The sequence below is a fragment of the Eumetopias jubatus genome, unplaced genomic scaffold, assembly GCF_037043125.1.
Source record: "Eumetopias jubatus isolate StellerSeaLion01/CBP00866 unplaced genomic scaffold, mEumJub1_p1.0 scaffold_1, whole genome shotgun sequence".
Taxonomy (NCBI): domain Eukaryota; kingdom Metazoa; phylum Chordata; class Mammalia; order Carnivora; family Otariidae; genus Eumetopias; species Eumetopias jubatus.
The window spans coordinates 107,525,866-107,532,327 of NW_028274807.1; positions in this window are offsets into that span (position 1 = coordinate 107,525,866).

The following is a 6,462-nucleotide window of genomic DNA, read 5'->3' on the forward strand; positions in this document are numbered from 1 at the left end:
GAGGATCATGTGAATAAATACAAATGAGTTCAGCACTTGTCCTGATGTAAACATTTACATTTCTTTTGAGTGATGGATGCAGAAAACACCGCCTTCCACGCTAGACTGCCAGAGCTCTTCTCCTGCAGATTCACACAGGCTCAATAACCCATCATTACTTCATCTCACAATCTGATCTGACCTTTATAAGCTTTGCTTCTTTTATCAACTCTTATTCTCCAGTGTCTGCCCGCCTTTATTTTATAGTTCTATATTCCACCCAACTGAATTCTTCTGCACATTTTATTAATCCTTTTTCCCACTATCTACACAGCTGTGAATCTATGCGTGTTTTTAAAGAATATTTCATTAACTGAACGTTGGCTGACTTATTAATTATAGCACATACTAAGAGAATATGTGTGCTTCTTAGAGATTTTGTGTATGACTCTGAAGTCTTTTGGTAATATGTTTCTAAAAAATAAAAGAGATTTTATTTTTCTTAAAAGAGATTTTTTAAAAAATATTTTAGAAGAAAAAAGAAAGATATTAAACCAAGAGAGAACATGAAAGAGATAAAGCCATTAACTTGGCATGATGTAGGTGTGCTGCCCAGAATAGCCCTGGCTATAGAAAATGTCTTTAGTATTTTTTTTTCTTTGAATCCTATTTTTGGTGACTCGAGCTCTCACTTAGTGATAGTAATAAGTGAAAACTATCCAGAGAGGCTTTAGTTTTCTGCCCTCACATTTGGAATCCCCCAGTAATTTCTTTAACTTTTCTAAATTAAATGTTTATCTTTCATACACTAGTACTTATATTTCATTTTTTTCTACTTAATCTTTTAACATAGATGTCTTGTAAAGACATAATGAGTTCTGTCAAATCCTTGAACATTTCCTTTGGCTCCAAGTTATTAGGTTCCTAAGCGACATGGGCTATAAAATGCTTGTACTTTTCATATATTCTGAGACTGTGGGGAATTTTGAAATTCCAGTGGGGGTGAGGAAGGGGCATTGATCCCCACTTCTGTCTCTAGAATTACAGTGGCTCTACAGGCCTCAGTTTTCTAATCTGTAAATCGAGAGGGCTGAACTAGGTGATCTTTAGGTTCATTCCAGTTTTATTAGTCTTTGATTCTAATGGCCATGTCTTTTAGATGCCATTTAAATTGAGTAAACTAAAATGTAATAATAAAAAGACTTTTAATTCATAGAACAGATATTTGTTCAACATATCTATTTTGTGAGAGCTTCATTAAATAGCCCATTAGCACCCCTTTTATGAAAGCACTTGTACTACATTTAAGGTTGCCAAATTTAGCAAATAAAAATACAGAACACTCAGTTGAGTCTGAATTTCAGATAAACAACAAATAACTTTTTAGTAAAAGTATGTCCCATGCAATGTCTTAACTCAAGTTTAACTAAGAGTCCTATATTTTATCAGGCACCCTAACTACATTTTCAACCTAAAGTTTATTATAATTGCTCAAAAATAGATATTTTTTTACTCCTATAAAATAGTCTTTTGCCATTTTTGCCAGTGAATTGGCATAATTATTTTGTAGACATTATTTAAGAACATGTAAATTCTTCTTGCTTTGTGTTCCTGAAAGATGCAGTTAAGAATGAGTACAACACCATACTAAACTTCTGTAATTTAAAATATTGCTTCAATATACTCCCGCTTATTCAAGATAGTGAGGGAGTAGTTGTTCTGGTTAATTTGCTATTCTTCAGTATCCACCTGTGTCTCACACGCATTTTTCCATTTGTCAGAAAATTACAAATTATACACTTAACATTAAAAACTACTTCATGACACCAAAAACATAATACATAAAAGAAATATTTGCAAATTGTACCTTAGTAAGGGTTTAGTATCCAGAATATATAAAGAACTGTAATTCAACAACAAAAGATAAATAACCCATTTAACAAATGAACACTGGACTTGACATTTCTCCAAAGATATACAAATGGCCAACAAGCACATGAATCGGTTTAATTTCATCGGTCATTAAGGAAATGCAAATCAAAACCACAATGAAATATAACTTCACCCCACTAGGATGACTATATAAAATTTTAAAACTCAGACAATAACAAGTGTTGATGAGGACGTGGAGAAATAGGAACTCTTGGGTATTACCGGTGAGGATATAAAATAGTGCAGCCACTGTGGAAAACAGTTCGGTAGTCCCTGAAATGTTAAACCTAGAATTACCATGTGACACAGCAATTCCATTCTTAAGGATATACCCAAGACAAATGACAATGTATGTCCACACAGAAACTGGTACATAAATGTTTTGGCAGCATTATTCATAAAAGCCAAAAGGTAGAAACAATTCAAATGTCTACCCAGAGATTAATGGGTAAATAATGTCACATATACATGTAATGGAATAGTATTCCAGTATAAAAAGGAATGAAGAACTGATACATGCTACAACTTGGATGAACCTCAAAAACATTATGCTAAGTGACAGAAACCAGGCACAAAAGGGCACATATTGTATGATGCATTTTATACCAAATATCCAGAAGAGGCAAATTCATAGAGACAGAAAGTAGAATTAGTGGTTGCCAGGGGATGAGGGAGTGGGTGGAATAGGAAATGATCACTTAAAGAATATGAGATATTCTTCAGGGGTGTATTAGAGCTCTCCAGGGAAACAGAAGGAATAATGTATGTGTGTGTGTATATGTATATATACACACAGAAAGATATTTAAGAAACTAGTTCATGTGATTATAGAGGCTGGCAAGTACAAAATCTGCAAGGTGGGTCAGCAGGCTGAAAACTTTTATGAATAATGCTGCCAAAACATTTATGTACCAGTTTCTGTGTGGACATACATTGTCATTTGTCTTGGGTATATCCTTAAGAATGGAATTGCTGTGTCACATGGTAATTCTAGGTTTAACATTTCAGGGACTACCAAACTGTTTTCCACAGTGGCTGCACTATTTTATATCCTCACCGGTAATACCCAAGAGTTCCTATTTCTCCACGTCCTCATCAACACTTGTTATTGTCTGAGTTTTAAAATTTTATATAGTCATCCTAGTGGGGTGAAGTTATATTTCATTGTGGTTTTGATTTGCATTTCCTTAATGACCAATGAAATTAAACCGATTCATGTGCTTGTTGGCCATTTGTATATCTTTGGAGAAATGTCAAGTCCAGTGTTCATTTGTTAAATGGGTTATTTATCTTTTTGTTGTTGAATTACAGTTCTTTATATATTCTGGATACTAAACCCTTACTAAGATACAATTTGCAAATATTTTCTGTGTTTTGTAGGTTATCTTTAAATTTTCTTCTTGGGGAACCTGGGTGGCTCAGTCAGTTAAGCATCTGACTCTTGATTTCAGCTCAGGTCATGATCTCAGGGTCATGAGATAAAGCTCTGCACTGGGCTCTGTGCAGCTATTCAGGGCGTGGAGCCTATTTGGGATTTTTCTCTCTTCCTCTCCCTCTGCCCCTCCTCCCCCTCACACTCTCTCTCTCAAATTAAGTAAATAAAATAAAATAAAATAAATTTTCTTGATAGTATTTTTAAGGAACAAAAGTTTTTATAATTTATGAAGTTCAATTTATATATTTTTCTTTTGTTATCCAGTTTTGATATCAAAACATCCATTACCAAATCTGAGGTCATGAGGATTTATTCCTATGCTTTATTATAATAGTTTTATAGTTTTAGCTCTTATAGTTAGGTTATCGATCACTTATATATGGAGTGAAGTAGGAACCCACCCTCATTCTTTTTCATGTGGTTATTCAGTAGTCTATCCAGCACCATTTGTTGAAGAAACTATTCTTGCCCCACTGAATGGTGTTGTCACCTTTGTTGAAAATCAACTGACCCTCTGTTTGGGTTTATTTCTGGACTTTCAATTCTACTCCTTGATCCACATGTCTACCTTATGCCAGTACCATACTGTTTTGATTACCATAGCTTTTTAGTAAGTTTTGAAATTAGGAAGTATGAATTCTCTAACTTTTTTATTTTTCAATATTGTTTTGGCTATTTTGGACCCCCAGAAATTTAATATAGATTTGAGGATCTGCTTTTCCATTTTTACTAAGAAGATCACTGGAATTTTGGTAAAGATTGCACTGAATCTGTGTATCATTTGGGAAGGTATTGCTATATTAAAAATATTGTCTTCCAATCCATGAACATGAGATGTCTTTCAATTTAATTGGGTCTTCTTTAACTTCTTTCAGCAATGTTTTGTAGTCTTCAACTTACAAGACTTTCATCTCCTTGGTTTAAATTTATCCTTAGGTATTTTATTCTTTTGAATGCTATTATATATGGAATTATTTTCCTAATTTTCTTTAGTTTTTTTTTCCTGGTGTATAAAACACAAATGTGTTTTGTATATTTATCTTGCCCCTTCCACTTTGCTGAATCTGTTTATTAGTGCTAATAATTTTTTTGTTTGATTCTTTGGGATGTCCTATATATAGAATCATGCTCCCTATGAATAGAGATAATTTTACTTCTTTTTCAATTTAGATACCTTTCATTTCTTTTTCTTGCCCAACTGCTCTGGCTAGGGCTTCTAGTATGATGTTGAATAGCAGTAGCAAAAATGACCATCCTTATTCCTGATCCATGAGAGAAAGCTTTCATTCTTTCACCACTGAATATGATATAAACACTGAGTTTTCCATAAGTGCTTTTATCTTGTTGAGGGAATTCTTTCTATTCCAACTTTTTAATGAGTTTTTATCATGAAAGGGTGTTAGATTTGTTGAATGCTTTCTTCTGTGTCTATTGACATTCTTTTTTTAATTTAAGCTAGTTTAAGTGAGATTTTCTTTTACTAACAATTGTAAGCATCTTCTATAATTTTGCTTTCACCTTTGTTTTTGTTCTCTTCTCACAGAAATTGATTCAGCAAGTGGCAAGTTTTATTTTAATGAATAATAATTTACCATTGGTTTGGCAAGGAAGTCCTGAGAAATAGCTCTTTTAGATCACTCTGATTTTACTGGCTTTAATGTCACTATTATATGGATCTTGACTTTTATCAAGCTATGAAAGGTTGTGGCCTTAAACAATGAGAAATAAAAATGAAATGAAACAATAAAAAAACCCTTATTTGCAGTTTTATCCTAATATGCAGGAACAATACTGATGTGAACAGAGGTGAGAAAATGCATCACATCTTCTTGGCATCACATAATCCTTTTGTCCCCAGAAAAATATTTTCAAGAAACAATACTTTTTTTGGGTGAATTCTCCCTTAAAGTCCCTACTGGTTTCTAGCAAATCTTGTCCGAAGTCTGAGGCCATCTGTTCCATAACAATTAATTTTTCTGGGCAAAGATCTATTGAATGGGAAGGTGAAATGTTTAAAATAGTAATCTAGGAAGACTGTAACCAGAGCGGCTTTAGCTTTCCTTTTGCTCTCCCATTTGGAAGTCCTAAGACTTTCTTTCACTCCTTGGCATTTTGAGAAAAGATTTAGAAGCTGTAGAACGCAAGTGTGCAAATTCAGAACAAGATCAATAATGGGACCAGTTCTGTACAGTCAGTGCTTTCAGGATCTCCAACAGTTCCCTGTGCTTTCTCATGTACTCCTTGATCTTCAAATGTTTTTATAGACAAAGGGAAATAATCTGATTGAATGTTAATGTGACAGGTAAGTATCAGATCAGCTAAGCTGTCATTCTCTTGAGTTTTCTTTCAATTTCTTCTTAGTTTCTTATTATTGAAAAACCATTTATTTCATCTTCAATGTTATTTATTCTTTAAATGAGAAAAGAGCATGACATTAAGAACTAAATGAGTAAGATTACCCCAAGTGTCATTAAAAAAGACAGGAAATTTGGAAATGATCACTTGACTAAAGAGCCAGAGTGAAGAGGAATGAAATGTAAAACAGAGAAGGGGAAAACTACTGCACACATACTCATGTGGTTGAATTGGGCAAATGCTCAGAGATATTTTGGAGAGAAAGTGAAGACACCTCTTTCCCACCTCCACTCTATAAAATATCTTTACAATTATATGCCCACCATTTTGGTAATTCTGACTAATAGATTTATAAGATTCTTGTAAGCAGAACTGTGATGATTCAAAGAGATGTCATTTAGTCTGTTTATAACAAAGTCCATTACCATCACTACCAGAGCTTTGGGAATAAGATAAGAATATTAAAGTGCTTTCTTCCAGTTGCCAACAGCAAACCCCCGAGGCTCATGCTTCCACAGGGAGATAAGGGCGATTACACTATTGTTCACCACCCTCCGAAAAAAAGCCCAAGTAATTTCCGACAACAGACTTAAAGCCCATTTTCCTTCCTTAGCCATTCAAGATGATAAATTCAAAAGATTTTCAGAAAAGAATGTACAAGAAGCCCTAATTGTTAAAATTGGATTTTTAGCAAAGCTTTTACATTTTTTCCAAGTGCTCAATAAGATTAAATATTCATCAGCTGAAACCAAGAAATGCGT